The 22,754-nt window shown below is 39.6% G+C and overlaps 1 pseudogene; it reads left to right on the top strand.

The window, feature by feature from the left end:
• Nucleotides 1-1,122: 1,122 nt before the first annotated feature.
• LOC112833758 (transducin-like enhancer protein 6) lies at nucleotides 1,123-22,237 on the top strand (annotated as a pseudogene).
• The last annotated feature ends 517 nt before the right edge of the window (nucleotides 22,238-22,754 follow it).

Here is a 22,754-nt window from a genome sequence, read left to right as displayed (position 1 = left end):
CTACTATGGATCATTCTGGACAATAGGGATTGATTAATTATTTCATTGATTTTTTTCCCCAATATTATGGAGTAACAATGAATACAGAAAACTGTGCTAGGGGCATGGTATAAAATAACCAAACTGGCATAGTGTCTCTTCTCAAGCAGTTTACATTCCAGTGGAGGAGATAGCCCTTAATCAACAATGACACAAACAAATATAAAATGACAAATGTGATAATCACTCTGGTGGAGAGGTATCTGGTCCAGTGAGAGCATATGAGGGGTATGCTTGATCTACTGTGGAGCATCTTTTCTAAGGAAGGGGGCACGTGAAATGGAATTTAAGTGAATAGATTAAGGAAAAAGAGAAGAACAAGTCAGCCCAAAGACAGTGTGCACAAAGGCCCTGGAGCAGGGGAAGCATGACAGGAAGGAAGAACTGGCAGGTCCAATGTATACCATCACAGAAAGTGAAGGGAGGCTGGGTATGAGCTGAGGCTAAAATGGTTCAGTCACTATTCTCTATATCTGAATCACCAGCATCACCTGCAAACTTGTTAAAAACATAAAATCTAAGTCTCTATCCCAAGCTACTGTATGAAAATCTGTATTTAACAAGATCCTCAGGTGATTAGTAGGCATCAGTTTCGAGATGCGTAGTCTATACCAAGAATCCACAAACTGTGGAATGCAGGCCAGATCCTCCCACTGCCTGTGTTTATATAGAGAGTTTTATTGGACCACCATTTTGCCTGTTCATTTACTAAGAGTCTATAGCTGTTTTCTTGGTGCAGAGATGGAATGGAGAGGTTGCCACAGAGATTGGTTGGCTAGCGACGCTGAAAATGTTTACTCTCTGGCCCTTTACACAGAAGTTTTCTGACCCCTAGTTCATACTGTGCCATACCTCAAAGACAGAATTAAAGATTTGGCACTTATTCTAAGAGCAGAGGAAACCTGTGAAGACTTCCTTTTTGGAAGGCTTGCTCTGGCTGCACAGAGATAAAAGGCACACAGACAGTGGAGGGGTGCTCATTCTCAGCCTGAATTTGGATGACCCTCCACAATTTCCACCTTGCTGTTCTGGGCCTCCATCCTAAAGGAGAGTCCTTGGAGAAAGTTCTCGTGACTACTGAAGATGACCTTTTGGGGCTATCTCAGCCTGCAGGAGCACCCTCAAAGGATGAGGAGGCTCCCAGGAACTTTGGCTCATCCTGAACTGAATTATTGGAGTGTTCCTGGATCAGCTCTGATAGCATTTCCCCAGGTTCCTCCCTCACCTGATGGTGCAGATGGAGAGCATGTACTACATATTCCAGAAGATCTAGCAGAGCCTCCAGGAACATCACAAGCAGGCAAAAAACTTTCTGTAGACCATGGAGACCTAGAGCTGACCTCTGGGCTTCCAGCCCTGGAGTACCAGGTGAGCCGGGTCTCCTCTGGTGAGACTGCTCACCAGGATTCCTGGGGGCCAGCCAGCCCTGAGGCTTTTCTGCACCCAGTGGCCAAGACCCCTCAGCACTCCAGTGTTCAGGGGTCACACTTCAAAGATGTCATGGCCACAAGGTCATCAGACTGGCACAAGCAGCCCTCTGGAGCAGATGCTGCCCCAGTCCACAAGCTGGACATGCAGCCTTCTTGGGACTCTGAGCCCCAGTTTTGGAAGGATATTCTGACTGAGCAACTCTGGCAGATCTTTGCTGGGACCCACCAGAAAGTGCTCCAGTGGACAGCACAAGATGACAGAACAGGCACCAAGCCCAGAGAGCCAGGACCCAGGACCACATTATTGGGACTGGAACCATGTACCAAAGACACTTTGGTTCTCAGCCCACTTGTGCCCCCTCCCCCCCAGCTCGAGGGTTCCTAAGAAGGGGGCACAGAGCCAGGTGCCAAAGCAGAGAGGATGCTCTCCTGTGTGGCCTAGGAGCCTATCCATTTTTGAAGCCCATATGCTGGGACCCTGAGGACTTTGGGGACATGTGGAAAAGACCAGATGACTTGCCCTGGCAATCCAAGAAGTTGGCCATCCCACATAGAATGGAGAAGGTGTGGATGCTAAAACACAGGGAGCTGTTGTTGCCATGGCTGTGAGCAGCTTCATGTGACACATGTTCACCTGTGACAAGAGTGGTGTCAAAGTATGGAGCCTGGTTGGCCAGGTAGTATAAGACAGGTATCCTGAGAATCACCTGTGTGTACAGACCTAGTAGGCCTATTTGCACACATGCCTGCTGTCCTCAAACAGCATGATTTTGCTGATGGGTGGCCACAACCTGTTTGGCATGGGTGTGTGGGACCTGACAGTGCCCTCCCTGCATATAAGAGATGAGCTACCCTGTGCAGGTCTTACCTGCCACACCCTGGCCTCTGATCCTGAAGACAACTTGGTCTTCATGGGCTTCACTGATGGCACAGTCAGGATCTGGGACCTGCAGGACCGGGGCGTTGTCAGGGACCTGCTGGGCCACCTGAATGGAGCCAAAAGCATTGCTGTTAAAGACAGGCAGGGAGCGGGGCATCTGGGCACCTGCCTGTGGTGCTGGGACCCGAGGACCACTGGGGAGCCTCAGGAATACAAATTTGAGTCTCAGATAATGAGCCTATCCCTTAGTCCCCAGGAGGACTGGGTGCTGGTAGGCACAGCCAATGGCCAACAGTGGCTGCAGCCCACCTGAGGGGGCCAGAAGCACATGGTGGGGTGTAAGGATGGAACTATCTTGGGTCTCAAGTTCTCCCCTCTTGACCAGAGCATTGGGATGGATGACCTGGTCAACATCTACAGCATACCTGCAGGACCATGGTATTCCGGGTACCCAAGACCTCTTCCATCCTATGCTGTGATGTGTCCCCCAGCAACCGCCTGATCATCACAGGGTCCAGTGACCACGCCTTGGTGTATCAGATCACCTACTGTGGGGCTTGGCACTGTGTTCCTGACTTGGGATCCATTTTTTTTTTTTTTTTGTCTTTTTTAAGGTGGAGGAGGTAGAGGCATAGTGGTGGGACAATGTGGTGGGTGGGCTGGGTTTCTTTCCCATTACATAACTGGGCCAGTGATATTTGTCACATGTAATAAAGTGATTGGAAAAAAGTGAAAAACAAAACAAAACAAAAACCAGGCACACAGACAGAACTTGCTCCAGAGGAGCTTAGAGTCTAGTGAGAGCCCACTTTTGTCTCCCAAATTGGTTGTTGATTCCTTTCATGAGGAAGAGGATTATATTATCACCTAGTTGTTGTCATTAACTCCTTTAGTGCCTGGCAGAATGCTGTTTAGCCAGGGATTGGTACTATTTAATGATTCAGCAAATGGCTTGACCTTATTATGGTTAATGTTTACCACTCTTAGAAACTTCTTTTGTGGACACTTCAGAAGTCAAAATACCATGATGCCTGATCTGCAGCAGTTTCCTTGACAGCTCAGCTCTATTTTTGACATGGAACCTAGGCCAGTACAGTAGATGGGTAACTCTTGGCTACCTTGTGAGTTTTAGGAGAGTAGGGGAGACAAGAATCTGATTCCAGTTTCCAGTATGGATAGGACTGCAGGAAGAAGCCTCTCTGAGCTTCAGATTCTCCCTCCATGATGTGAGGAAGCAGGGACTATTTATATTTAAGGTTTCCCATAGCTTGAGCATCTTTTTGTCCTTAGAGTTGCACAAGGTCACAAAAAGGGAAGAGTAGACAAGTCTTTGGCTTATCTGACTTAACCACCTGTATATTTTATGTACATGGAGCTCTTCACACATCATACACAAAGCATAGTTGATGAGAATATAGGAAAAAATACAACTCTACAGTCACAAAAGAGGTTTTGAATTACGCATTATTTTAGATTTTAAATACTTCTGCTCCCTTTCATTTGTACAGATAATTGAACATTGCTGGCTTATTCATAATGAAACCAACCTCTTCTACCAATTAGGCATGATTGTGTAGACTCTGGCCTTACTGGTTGGTTAGCTTGCTTTTCATGTCACGAGCTGGCAGTATTTGAATAAGCTGAATATTCAGTGAAGAAAAGTTGGATGTTTATAAACTCACCATGACAAATGGACATGCCATCACATCCACAATGCAACCAAAAGAAATTGTTTTGAGAAAGTGTTGGGTAATGGTTTCTGGAAGAGGCTATAACTTGGTGTATAAAAAGAAGGAAAAGCCTTAAGGATAATAAATTACTTTGAGCACAGGTAGGTTTTTAGCAGTGTTGCCATCTCCTGGGCAATATGCCTGCTACAGAAGTGTTGTTTCAATGCGTAAAAAAGCAGTTTGCAAGTTAAGCTGACTGTCTAATGGATAGTACTAAAGTAAGAGGAATATTGTGAAGTCAACTTTATAATATTTTGTGAATGTTGTTTTTTGGCATTAACTCCCACTGATTGTCATTGATGGCATTCAATGAAAACATTATTTCATCAAGTCATCCTATATTAGGGGCTGTGGAAAATATAGAAGCAGTGCCAGCTTCATGGGCATATGACTTGTGCACCCATGCACAACCTCACACTTAAAGCACCCAGTGTTTGGTTTAATGCTCTGATATTACCGTCTGGAAATTCTTAGTATATTTTGGACAAGGGATCCTGCACTTTTGTTTTCACAGGGCTCTGCCAATTTTGTAGCTTATTCTGTACAGAAGATGGTGGAGTCTGTTTCTTCCCTCAAGTTGCTTACAATATTGTGTCTTAGAATCATGTTGGGACAGTATTATAGGAAGTTGATAAATTTTTCTGAGCTTTGGTTTCTTCCCTTTGTATATAAAAATATTGCCAGGAATGTGGCCTAAGGAAAGAAATGGAAGACTTAAACTATTAAGGTGACTTTCCCAAAGTAAGCAGTCAAGTCAGGAGTTTTCAGACTTCCTCTCTTGAGTTTCAGCCCACTGAGAAGGGATTTCATGAGCAAAGCTTCCTGCTGAGTTCAAAATAGGATTCAGCCATGGACTAGTGGCATCACGTCTCCAGTTGCTAGGGAACTCAAGAACATGTGGATGTATTGGAAAAGTGCCCCAGGAGAAGGAGATCTGGGCAAGGCTGTGACGGAAAGATTCATCAAAAATGGGAACCAGGATTTTCCACATAAAAAATATCATGTCATCTGCAAAGAGAGAGAGTTTGACTTCTTCTTTGCCAATTTGAATACCTTTTATTTCTTTTTGTTGTCTGATTGCTGTTGCTAGGACTTCTAATACTATGTTGAACAATAATGGCGAGAGTGGGCATATTTGTCATGTTCCTGATCTTAAGGGAAAGGCTCTCAGCTTTTCCCCATTGAAGATGATATTTGCTGTGGGTTTTTCATAGATGGAGTTTATGAACTTGAGGAATGTTCCCTCTATCCCTCTACTCTGAAGAGTTTTAATCAGGAAAGGATGCTGTATTTTGTCAAATGCTTTTTCTGCATCAATTGGGAGGACCTTATGGTTCTTCTCTCTCCTCTTATTAATGTGTTCTATCACATTGATTGATTTGCGAATGTTGAACTACCCTTGCATCCCGGGGATAAATCCCACTTGGTCGTGGTGGATGATCCTTTTAATGTATTGTTGGATCCTATTAGCTAGGATTTTGTTGAGAATTTTGGGATCCATATTCATCAGGGATATTGGTCTGAAATTCTCCTTTATGATGGGGTCTTTGCCTGGTTTGGGAATTAAGGTAATACTGGCCTCATAGAATGCGTCTGGAAGCTTTCCATCTGTTTCTATTTTTTGAAACAGCTTCAGGAGAATAGGTATTATTTATTCCTTGAATGTTTGGTAGAATTCTCCAGGGAATCCATCAGGCCCTGGACTCTTGTTTTTGGAAGGTTTTTGATCACTGCTTCAATCTCGTTACTGGTTATTGGCCTATTCAGGTTGTCAATTTCTTCCTGTTTCAGTCTTGGCAGTTTATATGTTTCCTGGAAGGCATCCATTTCATCCAGGTTACTCAATTTATTGGCATATAGTTGTTGATAATAATTTCTAATAATTGTTTTTATTTCCTTGGTGTTAGTCGTGATCTCTCCCCTTTCATTCATAATTTTATTAATTTGGATCCTTTCTCTTTTCTTTTGGATAAGTCTGGCCAGTGTTTTATTGATCTTATTAATTCTTTCAAGGAACCAGCTTCTAGTTTCATTGATCTGATCTACTGTGTTTCTGGTTTCTAATTCATTGATCTCTGCTCTAATCTTAATTCATCAAGATAAAAATCTTCTGCACAACAAAGGAAACAGTCAACAAAACAAAGAGGCAACCCACAAAATGGGAGAAGATATTTGCAAATGACACTACAGATAAAGGGCTGGTATCCAAGATCTATAAAGAACTTCTCAAACTCTATACCCCCAAAATTAATAATCAAGTCAAAAAATGGATAGAAGACATGAACAGACACTTCTCCAAAGAAGACATAGAAATGGCTAACAGACACATGAAAAAATGTTCATCATCATTAGTCATCAGAGAAACTCAGATCAAAACCACATTGAGATACCACCTTACACCAGTAAGAATGGCAAAAATTCACAAGGCAAGAAACAACAAATGTTGGAGAGGTTATGGAGCAAGGGGAACCCTCTTACACTGTTGGTGGGAATGCATGTTGGTACAGCCACTTTGGAAAACAGTGTGGAGGTGCCTCAAAAAATTAAAAATAGAGCTACCCTATGAGCCAGCAATTGCACTAGTAGGTATTTACCCCAAAGACACAGATGTAGTGAAAAGAAGGGCCATATGCACCCCAATGTTCATAGCAGCAATGTCCTCAATAGCCAAACTGTGGAAAGAGCTGAGATGCCCTTCAGCAGACAAATGGATAAAGAAGATGTGGTCCATATACACAATGGAATATTACTCAGCCATCAGAAAGGATGAATACCCAACTTTTACGTCAACATGGATGGGACTGGAGGAGATTATGCTAAGTGAAAGAAGTCAAGCAGAGAAAGTCAATTATCATATGGTTTCACTTATTTGTGGAACATAAGGAATAGTATGGAGGACATTAGGAGAAGGAAAGGAAAAATGAAGGGGGCAAATCGGAGGGGGAGACGAACCATGACAGACTCTGGACTCTGAGAAACAAATTGAGGGTTCTAGAGGGGAGCAGGGTGGGCAGATGGGTTAGCCTGGTCCAGTGATGGATATTAAGTAGGGCACGTACTGCATGGAGCACTGGGTATTATATGAAAACAGTGAATCATGGGTCACTACATCAAAAACTAATGACGTATGGTGACTAACATAACATAATAAAATAAAATTTAAAAAAAGAAAAAATATTTTTGCTTTTGTCAAGGCATGTTCATTGAAAAAAATAATTCAAATATAGGAAAGTCCAGTCATTCTTTCAAAATCACCTAAAATCTCACCATCTAGACATAATCAGTAACAATTTGCTGAACATCCTTCTAGACATTTCTTATGCATCTGTGTATACATACATTTAAAAAATTTACATAGAATTACTATGTATACAACACATATTAAAAAAATGGGAACCAGGATGAATAGGCAAAGTAAAGGTCAGGTCCACATTACCATATTAAAAACTCCTGGGACCATATACGTTTTGGAATTCAGAAGTTTTCTTCTTTTGAAAGGTAACATGATGCATATGTCATTGATTATGTAAAATCTCCCCAGCATGGCTGGGCAGAGCTTTGTAATCAAGTGTGTTAATTTTTCTGCAGTGAAATGTAGAATTGTTCACACCAAGTAAGAAAATTTAAAGACCATGAATAGTTTTATGTCAGTTCACATCAGGTTTTGCTGCCAAATGTAATTGGGTCAGGTTTTACCACAAATGGATTACAAGCTCTTGCTTTTCAGAGAGTTTGGATTTTACAATTGTGGATAAGGAATCATAGACCTTTATCAAACAAGATTTAGGGAAATGGGTCCTTAGAATTTAGGAGAGAAGTGATAGGTCCAACACTTCTCGAGTGAAGCCAGGCTAGGTCTAGTGTCCTGCTCCAATGGCTTGTCAGAAAGTCCCAGATTTCCTTCCCATGACAGCCAGAACACAAACATTATGCTGAAGTAAATGAAGACCTGAAATACAAAGCTATGGACATCAGTTCTCAGCTTTTCTCCTCTTTTTCCTGTTGCTCCTGCTTGGCGGCTGCTGGAATACATGATCTCTCTGGTCATATTTTTGCAGTGGAAAATAGCATTTTCAGAACTGGCCGTCCCTAAGAATTAATCTGTCATATTTCCTCCGTGTCTCTTCTATGGCAGTTGGCACAAGTGGCTCACTCTTCACTGCTGAGTTGGGTTTAAAAATCCTTGGCCAAATAGCCTGCCTCTTCATTAGCACCCTTCTGGTCCCCAGACCAAATAAACCCAATGAAATGGACTGATATTTATGTGACATTTTCTCCAGGAAAGAGAAATAAGCCCCATCCAGGTTTAATATTGGTTTCTTCATTTATTTTCTGCTTTGCTTGGACCATAAAATCAACCCGATAGAAGCTGTCAAAGATGAAGCAAAGCTAATCCTATCCTTTTCCGTTCTGCTAGGCAAATGGTTTTCAAAGTATAATCCCTGGACCAGCAGAAACAGTACCACCTGGGAAGCTGTTAAGAATGTAAATTCTCAGGCCCCATCCCGGACCTACTGAATCAAACTCTGGGGATGAGGCCTCGCAATCTATAATTCTGATGTTAGCTGAAATTTGAGAACCCTGTACTAGATAAATGCCTTTCTCTTTCATGTGTACAGAACTCCAATTTTGTTTAAGAGATATTACTAGTTAAAAATTCTCTCCACCCCAGATCCCCTAAAGCTGAGGTCCTATGGGATTCGTTTCTTATCCGTGAGATATAACTTAGTGGTTGCAACATTTACACAGGATTGGATAATTAAAACAACTCACGTGTGTGTGTGTGTGTGTGTGTGTGTGTATGCATGCATGTGTGTATAATAGATAAATATAGATCCTGTATGTAAATACAGATCATATATATATATATAGATTCTTGTTACATAGATATTATCTATATATATCTATTCTATATATCAAATAGAGATTATATATTTAAAGATACATCTCTCTATATATAGATAGATATAGATATATCTTTAATGAAGACTTAAGATACAATATAGAAAGAGAAAGGAAGCATAAGTAAACATCAGGAAGGTTTGAGATATTCTAGGCACAGCTTCTCAGAGGAGGGACCTCTTCACCAGATCATAAACTACCCAGATACTTGTGAGATAGCTTGTTCTTAGGGAAGCTTAGGCGCAAGTTTACCAAGGAGTTTTTTTTTATACAATACTGGTCAAGCAACAAAAACTAGGCTATAAAACCAGGTAAACCAGCTGCAGCCCATCAATCTACACATTTTCAATAAACAGTGTAGAGAAGCTCGTATAGCGTGCCTCCTGGGGAGTTTTGGACTTTAAGCATAATATTGTAAGCCACTAGCTAGTGCATTTTATCCCTTTCTTGCCCAAGGGTCAACACCACAGTTCCTGGCATGGTTATGGCCATCTGTGAGATAGGAATAGAATTATCACAGACCAACTACAAATTAATTCTCTCCCTACACAGTAGACTTTCTGGAAATAGTAGTATTTTCCTGTTGTAAGGAGATGAATTCAGCTGGAATACCTCATGTTCCCTTCTCCTTTTTTCTTCCTGGAATGCAAACACAATGTCTGGGATAGAGAGCCATTCTGAGACTGTGAAGATGGAGTCCACACTAAGGAAGGCTGAAGAGAAAGATTCAATGAGTCCAGATCCTGATGACATCTCTGAGACTCTTTCTAGACTTCTTATTAGATGAGAAAAATGGACCCTTGTTCATTTTAGCCACTGTATCTTGAGGTGTTGTTACTGTGGATAAAAGCCATCCTTAGAGAAACAGAGGTATAAGAGGCAACATATACCATTGGTCTTTCTTGCTGTATGAACATGGCCACTCTTGTTCTCCCAACAACCCTGTGATGTCAGAGTGTGTGTATATATATATATATATATGTATATATATATGTGCCTCCAGAGAACTACTGTGATGACCACTGTCTTTAATTCTTTCCTTCTTCCCTTTCTTTCCTCCCTATACTTGTGAACAAAACAGTAGAGGCTTGGAGCCTAATTATATCTATATCTATATATTTATATCTATATATTTATATATTTACATGAAAATATGGGTTCCAAAAGATAAATTACCCAAAGCCTTGTAGTTAGAAATTCAAAGCCAGAATTAACTCTCTTAAGGCACACTTCTATATTGGGTAAAGTAGTGACAAATATAAGTTTTGAGGGACCTGAAAGTCATAAAATTTCAAAGGCCCTCTTGGGGAGCTGTCGGGTAAAATGAAGGACACTTATCTTTACAGAAAGTCAGCTTTTGGTTTCAACCTCTATTGTTAAGAATAATCATTTTCTAACATCATGTATAATCCCACATGAAAATTTGATATACCAATGACCAAAATTTCAGACATTTCTTGGAAATCTTAAACCTATCTTTATTTTTCATGGCCATTCCTGGCTTTAATGCAAGCAAGCAGATGGTTTCTGTATCACCATTTCTTTATACATTGGCTAAATTCCCTTAGTTTTATGGATATTAGCAGGTGTTGGACTTTAGGGGGTGATAAGTGGAAGTGTCACTGAGATGATGTACATTTGCAGTATGACAGGGGCTAGGGATGCTTTCTTTCAAGTCACCCTGCCTAGATAAACTTTACCTCAATGATTTCCCAGCTCTATGAACTTGTACCTCCGTCTTCTTATTTGAGAAAAATTGCATAAAAATTCATGAAAATAAGCCCATGTCAAGAACTTGCTTACCAGGTACTTGGCACATAGTTAGTACTCAATAAAGATTAATAGTGCTTATTATCACCTCCAATGCTCTTGTTTACTACTGTGTGATGCTAGGAAAGTAACTCCTTTGGTCTCAGTTTTCTCATCTGTATAATTGGATAGGTTAAATTGCTCTCATGGTATCTGGCTTAGAAATGGAAAATTCTATATTCTGCACATGCTTACATTGCATGTAATTCTGAGGTCACAGACTATATATGTTTTCTTAATATTTATTTACTTAATCTATAGCATAATGCCTGGCACACGGCTGCCATTCAGTAAATATTTGTTGAATGAATAATGTTTGCAAATATTTAGCTTCTTAGGAATGTGTGCAAAAACCTGCACAACCAAAGTTGTAAGCAAACATTTCACTGATGAATATGGCCCTGGTAAAAGAGAATAATTAGTTCTGTTATGCTGGAGATTGGAAAGATGGTATGGTTTCACTTGTGTTGTGTTTACTGGCAGCATGATCTAAACCCTAGCAATTTTCATCAGGAATCCAAGTTCAAAATCTTGGGGACTGTGGGGAAAAACAGTATAAATAGCTATTACGCTTCCTTGTTACCTTTTTATATGATAACACATAGCCTCATGAATTTGTGACAATGTCAAACCTATTTTCATTTACTCATAGTCACTATTGGCTTTAATTCCAATTTCAAGCTTTTCTTACAATTTGGATGCAAATAGGGGATTTTGCCAACCTCTGTCACCCTACAAATGGTCAAGATTAATCCAGCTGATCTAGTTGGGTAGGCTGACACTCTCTTCTTCCTTCCATGTTGTAGATGATGTGGCATTTACTAAAAGTGGTGACTTTTAAGAGAAAAGAGACCCATTCTCCAGTTGAGGGTGGCAAGTAGTAAAGTTACCTTTAAAACCTTACAGCAGGTCCTCAAGTCCCCTTGCCATATCTGGAATATTCTATCAGTCTGTTTATAGAGCAGTTTTGAGGCAGAAAGCAAAGACAAATAAATGGTTTGTCCCCAGATGACTTCTATGATCACTAGACCACAATGAATATGAAAGAGTGTCTAAATTGCCAGTCATATAATGTGTGGAAGGCTTTTTATCTCTGAGAAGCAGATAGTCAAAACTCATCAATAAAATTCTACAGTCAATTTTATTTTCCCTCTGGGAAAAATAATTGACATCATCGTCAAAGCCCCAGAGAAGCCTTATTGTATCAAGGACAAACAGCCAGATACTGTGAAGCAGGTCACAAAAGTAACACCATCCACCTACAGAGATCAAGCAGGATGGAAATCTCCCATTTCATCTCTGGAAAGAAGACCATGAAAGTAATGAGGTGGAAACAGACCCATATGACATCTTTCTCCCCCACTCACCGCCACCTGCCCTTGTCTGGATCTCCACCAGAAACAATTTCCCATTTGTCTTCACGATTATTTAATTAACATTTCAAACATGAATTTGATCATGTACTCTCCTGCTTAAAACCTTCAATAATTTCTTACTCCCTTAACATCCTTAGCATAAAATACAAACTTCTTCCCTTGGCCTTCATGAATGGATAAGCCATAGAGTCTCATTCTTAAGAAAATACATATTTGCAAGCATTCAGTCATTCAACAGATATTTGTTGAGTGGGTGCTGTGTGCCAGGCATTATGTTATGGACTGGGTGAATAAATATGAACAGCACCATGTTGTTGTCTAAAGAGTCAAAAATTAATCTTTCTTTGAGAAGTCAGAAAGTGCTTTGGGTGTGTGGTTATAGTGTGATTCTTTACTGTGAATCCCGGATTACCATAAAATTTTCCATCTGAAGACAATGCTGCATCAACACAGCTCACCTCTTCTTCCCCCCTAGGAGGCTGCTGCTGTATAAGGTACAGTTTGGAGGAGTAGACTGAACTTGTCATCCTAAGGGAAAGGGGGTCAGTCCAGATAAAGCTCTGTTCTTCATCTCAAATTTCTCATGGGGAGGAGTGAGTTGGATGGTGTGTGTGAGAGCCTAGATGTCCACATGGAAGGAAATCAGCAATGGGAGATCTGTCTTCCTCAACAGTGTAGGGTCATAAAAACAAACAGGTGAGCTCAATATTTGAACAAAACCAGCATGGTTCAAAATGGCCTTGTTTGTTTCAACAAAGGTACATTTTAAGTCATGTGATCTTTACCTCACTGAAATCCTTCTTATGGGAGTAAACGTTCATACTATCACTTGGAAACAGTCCATTTTCTTTCAGCTGATGTATTTTGCTTCTTCCCCTTCAATAATAGAAAATAATGCTTTGGCTATTTGGTTGAACTACATGAATTTGATATGATTCAACCATTTATGACACACCCAAAAATGGAAATTTCATATAATTTAATAAACATACTTGTGTTGCAGAATGTAAGAAAAGGAATGAGAATACTGATCAATTAATCGATGCTAATAGAGTATAGATATTAATATAGATTATAAGCTATGGAAAATCCATGGAATGAAATCAAACCTAAAGGATCTGGTTTGAGTCTTTTAAATGCTCTGCTTGATTAGGGATTTTTGTTGTTGTTGTTGTTGTTGCAAGTGACAGGGGGCAGTAGGGGAAGAAAGGGAGTGTATCACTAGGGGATGGAGCTTTCAAGGAGACTAGGGTCTGTGGGGACAGGAGACAGGTTATATTTATCTGTAGTTGTCCATTAATATTAGGCTCCAACCCTCTACCTGTTTTGTTCACAAGTATAGGGAGGAAAGAAAGGGAAGAAGAAAAGAATTAAAGACATGGTCATCACAGTAGTTCTCTGGAGGTCCCTAAGACCCTTTCAGGGAGTCTGAGAGGTCAAAACTATTTTCACAGTAATACTGAGATACCATATGTTTTTTCCACTGACATTTGCATTACTATTGCAAAAATAATGCTGCTTTAGTACAAATCAAGGCAGTGTACTGCCTTGATCAAATCATAAGAGAAATCATATTCTTCAAACCATGCATTTACAATATTTGAAAAAATGCTAGTTTCATTTAGGACTGTCCTTTATAAGGAAATAAAACTATTTTTATTATTCTGTGTAAGGAAATAGGAAATACACAGAAATAGTTCCATTGCAGACTAGGTATAGTATAATGGTTATCTCAAGGAAACATACTTTGGCAGTCGTTTGAGCTATGAGCAGAATTATCTGCTTTTGTCACTGAACACCATTTTTACTTGAAAGACCAACTGACAAACTGTTGGTATTTGGTCTTGGGCATTTGGCAGACATTTTCTCTAAAATGAATGAAGTGAGCTTGTCATTTCAAGAAAAACAACTGACAGTATTAGTTGCTAATGGCAAATTTGAGGGTCCATTCAACCATTTTTAGAATTTTGGAAAATTTATATTTGCCAACCTGAGCTTGAATGCTTAATGCCTTTTTTGTTTTTTCATTTTCATAGAAATGTGTGATGAATATGAGTTTATTGTTATTTAAAATAAATTAAATACCCTTTATATTTTTCAGATTTAATTTCAAATATGGTCAATATTAAAAGATACAGCTCTCAAAAACAAATGCTTTGTGGGGTCTTCAATAGATTTTAAGTACCTAAAGTATCGAGACTGAAAGAGGTTGAAAATTGTTTGTGAGGGCTAGTATTTTTCCTTTAAATAATTTGTTTTCCTTTAAATAAACTCTAAGACTCATGCTTTTTGCTCACCAAATTTCCCCCATTATTTCCGAACTTCTTTCTCAGTGATCTGTTGCTCTCTCTTTCTCTCTTTCTCTCTCTCTCTCTCTCTCTCTCTCTGTGTGTGTGTGTGTGTGTGTGTGTGTGTCTGTTTCTTTCCTTTATGAACATTTAGGTCTGGAAAATATCTTTTCATGCTTAGATTAGTGGCAATGTTTCTCAGGAAAAACCAGTGTCCCTTGTCCTAGTAGATTTTCTATATTCCCTATCTTATAGCTCCTAAAATAGGTTCCTTCTCTTTTGCTGGTTTAATCTTATGTTTTCAGTGATTCAGCACGTAAGACTGTGAAATGGAAAAATGGTATTATAAACTTATATGCGACGAAGAAGCCAGAAAGAATAAATAGGGGGAAAAAAAAGCATTGTCAGTGAAAATAGAAACCACATACACAGAATAACAAATGCAAATGCTAGAGATCATTCTATTTTTGTAAAGTCTTGGATGTGTCCATTTTCCCCAAAATATCTGTTCTATGTTCTGCTTGTTACTGATGTTGCCGTGATTACTGCTGACAAGTGTGGCAGTACACAGACTTAATGACAGGATGATTACTTGTGTGGAAGAGACACCTAAGCCCACACCCATGAGGAAATTCACACGCACAGGCCCGCACACTGAGATACTCAGCAAATCACTACTGATGACTATTAAATTATACTTTCTAAATGATATTATTAATAATGCTGTCAAATCGGCCAAATTGTAGAATATGTGATACAGAGAGGGCTCTGGGGACTGTTGTTTTCATAGAAAGTGGGGCTCAGATCACATAGAAACTTGGAAAATATTCCACTTGAAGGAGATTATCATTATAGTTTTCTCATGGGTAGCATTCTCCCGTCAGTTTTTAGCTGCCGATTCTCTATGTTATTTGGGTAATTCCTTCTTATGTAAAGTGGAAAATACCACTAAAATCTTAACCTGAAACCTTAATGTATAGAACAGAGAGAACAGCTGCCTGGCTTAAAGAAAAGATGAGGAAACATAAAAATCTCCCCTTTGGCTCCCCACTGAGCTTCTCTGCTCAGTTTGTGAGATTCTGCAGTTGTGAGAGTCCCAGTGAGATTCTGGGACTCTGGGGCACACAGTTTGAGACCCAGTACACTAAGGACTCTATAGCTCCATGTGCATGTGGATGCCTTGTCAGAATCCGAGTAATTTATTTTAATTAGAGACCCAGCTGGCATCAAGTTCAGAATTAAGTGCTCCCCTGGGTGCAGTTGGCAAAGATGATGGAGAAAGTGGCAGCTCCCTACTGCAGTTGGATTCATGAGCTGACCAAGAGCCACTGTGCACTTACTGAGCACCACCTGAGAGTTTATCCACATCCTGGGCATTGTAAGGTGAACAAAATAGGGACAGACCAACATCTATCTTTAAGGAGCAGAGAGTCAATTTGGAAAGGCACAGCATTAACTGGAAATCCAATAAAAGGCGAGATATAATAAGGTTTCAGAATTCAAGGATAGATGGTAAGTGGCATGATTAGGCAGATCAGGAAGGACAGATGGGGCAGGATGTATCATTCATTTATCCATTCAGGTTTTTAGTATACATTTATTCCATAACAGTCAGTCTGCTTGGTGATAAGGATCCAAAGGTAAACATACATGGTTCTGATTCCTTCCTCCTTGGTGCTTGCTATCTAGTTGGCATTGGGTGGAGACAGGCATCAATAAAGTAATTGAAAAAATAAATGTGACCTTTCAACTATCTTGGAGTGGACTTTGTCTGAGGGGAGGTATGGTGTTCAGGGAAAGGTTCCCTGAGAAAGTGCTCACTGAGCTGAAATCAGAAAGATGAGTTGGTATTGAACAAGAGAGTAAGGGCAGGTTATGGTACAAAATACTTGACTATGGCTGTCCTTTACTTATGAAAGCCACAAATCAACAACCCCGACCCTGACTCTGACTTCTCATCTTGTTCTCTACTGTCTGCAAAATTCAGCCCCTCTTCTGTGCTTTATCGTTTGAGAATGACCATATAGAAAACCAGCTGTCTATGCCATACAGGGCCCTTTCTTTCTTTCTGTTGTCAATAATAATATCTCATCTATCTCTCTGTAGTGCTTTATATTTACAAAGTATTGTGCATGCACTATCATATTTTCCCCTCACCAGAACTTTATGCAGTGGATATTACCATCCCCATGTTACAGATGGAAAAATGAGGCTTAAAACAGTTCACGACTTTCCCAAGGTCCCACAGCCAGGAAGTATTATTATATATGGAGACTAGAACTCAAACCTTCCATCTCCATATCCTTGACCTTCATAGCACATGGAAATATCATTATTACTCCCAATTTCTCTCACAGGTAAACTGAGAACCTTGATCCCTGCCTCTCCTTTTCCACATATAAATCATTCACTGGGGCCTTTGATTCTTTCATAACTACATTTTCTATTTTTCAATTGAGGTGAAAACACTTGAAATGAGGCCTACCCCTTTATCAAGCTTTACAGTGCATACTACAGTATTGTTAAAAATAGGTACCATGTTGTACAGCAGATTTATAAAACATTTATCTTGTATAACTGAAATATTATAACTGTCAAACAACACCTCCTCAGTTCTCCCTTCACCCAGCCCCTGGCAGCTACCATTCTATTCTCTGTTTATATGAGTTTGATTATTGTAGATTCCGCATATGAGATCATGAAGTATTTGTCCTTCTGTGACTGACATATTCACTTAGCATAATGTCCTCCATATGTTGTCACATATGGCAGGATTTCTTTCTTTTTAAAGGCTGGATAGTATTCCATTGTATGTATATACCGTGTTTTCTTTTTTCATCCACTCACTGATGAACATTTTTGTTGTTCCTGTATCTTGGATATTGTGAATATGCTGCAAACCTTATATCAGATAAGGGGCTAATATGCAAAATATGTAAGGAACTCCTATAACTCAATAGCAAAAATATCCAAATAATCTGATTAATGAAAAAACTTGAATAGACATTTTTGTAAAAGGGGGCATACAAAGGGCCAACAAGTATATGAAAAGGTGCTCAGTATCACTCATCAACAGGGAAATGCAAATCAAAACCATAATGAGATATCCCTCACACCTGTTAAGATAGCTATTATACTTCATCAAGATAAAAAGCTTTTGCACAGCTAAGGAAACAGTCAATAAACTAAAAAGCAACCATGTAATGGGAGAAGATATTTGCAAAGGTCTCATCAGATAAAGGGCTAGTATCTAAAATCTATAAAGAAATTATCAAACTCAACACCCAAAAAAACAAAAAATCCAGTCAGGAAATGGGCAGAAGATATGAACAGATATGTCTCCAAAGAAGACATACAAATGGACACCAGACACATGAAAAAATGCTCAACATCACTTGACATCAGGGAAATACAAATCAAAACCACAATGAGATACCACCTCACACCAGTCAGAATGGCTAGAATTAACAACTCAGGAAACAGCAGATGTTGGCAAGGATGCGGAGAAAGGGGAACCCTCTTACACTGTTGGTAGGAATGCAAACTGGGGCAGGCACTCTGGAAAACTGTATGGAGGTTCCTCAAAAAGTTAACAATAGAGCTACCCTGTGACCCAGCAATTGCACTACTAGGGATTTACCCAGAGGATATAAACATAGTGATCCAAAGGGGCACATGCACCCCAATGTTTATAGCAGCAATATCCACATTAGCCAGACTATGGAAAGAGTCCAGATGTCCATCGACAGATGAATGGATAAAGAAGAAGTTGTAACCTGTACCCCTGAAACAAATAATACATTATACGTTAATAAAAAAGAAGTTGTGTGCATATATATATACATATATATGTATGTATATATATACACATGGACTATTACTCAGCCATCAAAAGGGATGAAATGTCATTTTCAATGATGTGGATGGAACTAGAGGGTATTGTGCTGAGTGAAATAAGTCAGTCAAAGACAAATACCATATAATTTCACTCACATGGAATTTAAAAAACAAAACAGATGAACATAGGGGAAGGGAAGGAAAAATAAAATGAGACAAAAACAGACAGGGAGATAAACCATAAGAGATTCTTAACTATAGGAAACAAACTGAGGGTTGCTGGAGGGGAGGTGAGTGAGGGGATGGGGTAACTGGGCAATGGGCATTAAGGAGGGCATTTGAAATAGTGAGCACTGCCCCAAAACTGCTAGAACTCATACAGGAATTCAGTAAAGTGGCAGGTTATAAAATCGATGCACAGACATCAGTGGCATTCCTATACCCCAACAACAAGACGGAAGGGAGAGAAATCAAGGAGTCGATCCCATTTACAGTCGCACCCAAAACCATAAGATACCTAGGAATAAATCTAACCAAAGAGGCAAAGGATCTGTACTCAGGAACCTATAAAATACTCATGAAAGAAATTGAGGAAGACACAAAGAAATGGAGAAATGTTCCATGCTCCTGGATTGGGAGAACCAACATTGTGAAGATGTCAGGTAGAATTTCAAGGAAGTACCCTGAGGTGGTTAAGAGCATGGGCTCTGGAGCCAGAACTTCTTAGGGGAAGTTGGGCCAGGGGTAAAATAGGTCTCTTGTTGAAGATGCCTAACTGTTACCCTGTCTGCCCCTCCATACCTGTAATAGGATTATCCACCCATATTCCTAATCATGTGACTTTTCAGTGCCTCCCAGCGGAGTGACACATTCTACATCCTTATTCCGCCCATTCCATTGACTTTGTGTTTACCCAGTGACTCATTTGGACAGTGATTAGTTAGGGGGATATAACATGAACATAGCCTCATGCACTGCTGACATGTCACGAGGAGGTCTTGCCCCAGATAGCTACTACAACTTCAGTTTGGGTCACAACTGAGTGACACACGGAACAGATCTGAACCCAACCCACAACCTGAACCAGTGTTAATTCAGTCCTTCAACTGATTCTTTGAGTAAGAAATGAATGATGGTTATTGGAAGTGTTTGAGATTTCGAGGGCATTTGTTATGCAGCATTATTGTAGCAATAAGTGACTTAACACAGCAAGTTCCTTAACTTTAATTACCCTTCATTTTGTCCTTGTAAAATTGAGTTAACCATGCCTAATTATTATCATTCGGTAGCACAGTTACCAGGAAAAAATGGGGTGATATGTGTAAACTGCTTTGCACAGTACTCAATACCAAGCAAGAGAACAGTAAATGAAAGTTACTACTATGAAGATAGAGAGTAGGCTAGGAAGAAATTCTTTTAAAAAAAAAAAAGTCCATCTTGCTGAGTCTCAGTTTCCTCATCTGTAAATTGTGTATACAAATACTTGCTCCTCCTCTCTCTAAAGGATGGTGTTAGAATGACACCAAGTGAAGGATGTAAAATTAACTTGCTGTCTGTGAAGAGCTCTCCATGAGTTAGGAGTTACTATTCTTTCCACTACAGAGAATCCTTTTATCCCAATGTTATTTAACATCACCCCTAAAGTTACAGCTATATAGGAGAGTGGGATGAAAAGCATCAGTGCATTGACAGCATGCACTAAACAGTCCACTCATTACATTAGTGTCCACATGAATATCTCTCCTCACTTAACACACTTCTCTCTACATCTACAGCATTGGTACCTTCACTGGATGCTCTCAAACATCTGGTGACATAGCACATATATATTCCAGTTTGATTGCAGAAGGAAACTGTACATCTTGGAAAAAGTTGCACATCTTGGAGAAGAGTTGCAAGATTTTGCAAAGATGAAAGGATGATGGAGAATTTCTCTAAACACATGCAAAATAATTGTCAAATGAGGATCTGACAGTTAGACCAGTTAATAATTGAAGAAGAGGAAAATTGACAAGGAGGATCATGACACGATAGACTTCAAAGGAGAATAATTTGATGATTTGAATATCAAAGGACACAGGGAGGCCTTTGGGGAAATCGATGAAATTTCATTTTTTTTTTGCAAAAATAATTCCCTTTACATTGAACGGTATCATGAGCATACAAATGTAATTTCTTTGGGAAATAATCTCAAATATTCTTTGTTAATAATTATCAAATAATTGCAATATAATTCATGTTTTTATTAAACATAAAATTAACTTCTTTTAATACATTTTCGTTTTATTTTTTTCAAGATGAAGTCTTAAACTTCATTCCCCTCATTTTCTAGGAAATGGTAGTTCCTATTTTTAGTGGTCTATTCTGCCAATATTTTTTACTTGTGTAATTAGGATTTTGCCTATTTATTATTCCCTTCTCCCTTTTAGGCTCAGGGAGCCTTTGGAACCACTCTATATCTAGATATTTTGGGAACTGAAGCTTTCAGGGGGTCAATAAACATAGGAAAATAATAGCCCAAGGTCCAGAAGACTGCCTTGACCACTTAGGGGTGAGTTATTTTATGTGACCAGCCAAATGAACTTTTAAAAACCCAAGAGTGTTGGGTATATGGCATGGCTGCAAAACCCTATCACAGACTCACTCTCTTTTCATAACTTACTTCTGTGTGACTTCAGCCAGGAGACCTCACTTTGAGTCTTTTTCTCTTCTGTAAAGAAGGAGTGATGATATTTACTCTGAAGGAGATTTATGAGGACTGAATGAGATTATAGATACTAAAGTATGTTGGACAATGCTTGCACAGTAGACTTTCAAAGAACATAACTGTGATTATGTCTAGTACAGCCATGGTGACCAATATCCCACTAGGGTAATTCCCTTGCTTTTTCATTTCTAACTTCTTTGGTCTTGAGCACTTTTGTGTACACTGTAGAATTTTTCTTCCAGATTTTTTTGTGTCCTGTGCTTGGTCCCACAAGAAGCACGTTCTGGAGGACAGTGTCTTATAGCTACATTTCATTCTTCTAATGGGTGGTATGGAGGAAGATCTGCTTTAAAATCCCACTGAACTTGAGCTCACTAAAAGGATAGCAGGGAAGAGGAAGGGAAATCTGGGGATAAATGCTGGCACTGGGCATAGAAAGGAGCTTTGCCTTCTCCATGATTTGTCGTCTTAGCATTCTGTAAGTTGACTTCTCAATTTTTTTAAACAAACACTGCACCAACTGACACCAGCGTGTCCAGAATTAACATCCGGAACTAGAATCACCTCAGTTGTGTTAATTCTGTCATCCATGGAACTAACATGAGAATAACTCTATGAGCTAATTATTTTGTAGATAAGGAAAAGAAGGTTGATTATTCAGTTTGAGTAACTTGCCTGGGGTCACATGTACAGCCAGAGTTGGAGGTGGGATTTAAACCCTGCAGGTCACTTCCAACATCCTTCCTTACATGTAACTACAACGCTCTACTGCTGTGGGCCAAATAAGGGCACGACAGGAGGCACCTTGAGATTTTATCCCTACTGGACTGTATATGATAATACTTATCAAAAAAACTTGCATTCCTAATATCATTTTTCATTTTTTGATTGTTTCCTGACATAAGTGAGGTAGAATCTCATTTTACTAATGAGTTCATGTGATTTATCCAAGGTCACCTACTTAGCTAGCAGCAGAGCCAAGACTATAACAGAATACTCTGACCCCTTTGCCTATGCTTTATATTTCTCAGTTCTTTTTTTCAAAGCACTTTGTTGTGTCTCAGGATCTTTGTGTTGTGTTTCTGTGGCTTCCAGCTGGGAGATGGTATACCTTCAGAGCAGATAGATGGAAAGGAGAAACTCAATCCTATGGAGATGCATCTCCTCTCCACTCCAGAGGGCCCCATCCATCAGTTTGTCATTGCAGAGACCCAGCTGATGCATGCCCAGCAAGGCTAAGGATATATAAATATAATGGAAATCAGTAAGGGGCCAATTTTCCCTATTGAAAAGGGAATTGCATTTCTCAGGCATGTGGGCAAAGAGAGGTTGATTAAACACAAAACATTTCCACAAAGGGGTGGCATAAAGGAGAACTCAGCCCCTGAATGTTTGAGAAGGAATTCTCCTGCAACAAACACAATCGAGTGCCATCTGTGCTTCTGATAATTTCATCTGACTTCCTGTCTTGTTACAGGATTGCTGATTTGAGCAACTTGAAAGCACTTGCATGACCCATGTTTCATTATATGATATGTCACAAGATTCTGAAGTTTCCAGAACAGGATGTGGAATGTGAAATCATCCAATAGGTAATGGGGTGGTTCACCCTATACTTGGTCATGTCACTGGATATTGACAGAGATCAATAGTTTCTTTTAAAGATGGTGCACTTTGAGTACTGAATGCTGCTATGCCTGGATAACTGAGTAGCTTTTGTGACTGAGGGACAGAGGATAGAGGGAAATCAATAAAT

This window comes from Callorhinus ursinus, unplaced genomic scaffold (assembly GCF_003265705.2).
Source record: "Callorhinus ursinus isolate GAN/ISIS: 27379988/994484 unplaced genomic scaffold, GSC_fseal_2.0 scaffold15, whole genome shotgun sequence".
NCBI lineage: Eukaryota > Metazoa > Chordata > Mammalia > Carnivora > Otariidae > Callorhinus > Callorhinus ursinus.
This window is presented reverse-complemented; position numbering and strand designations above follow the sequence as displayed.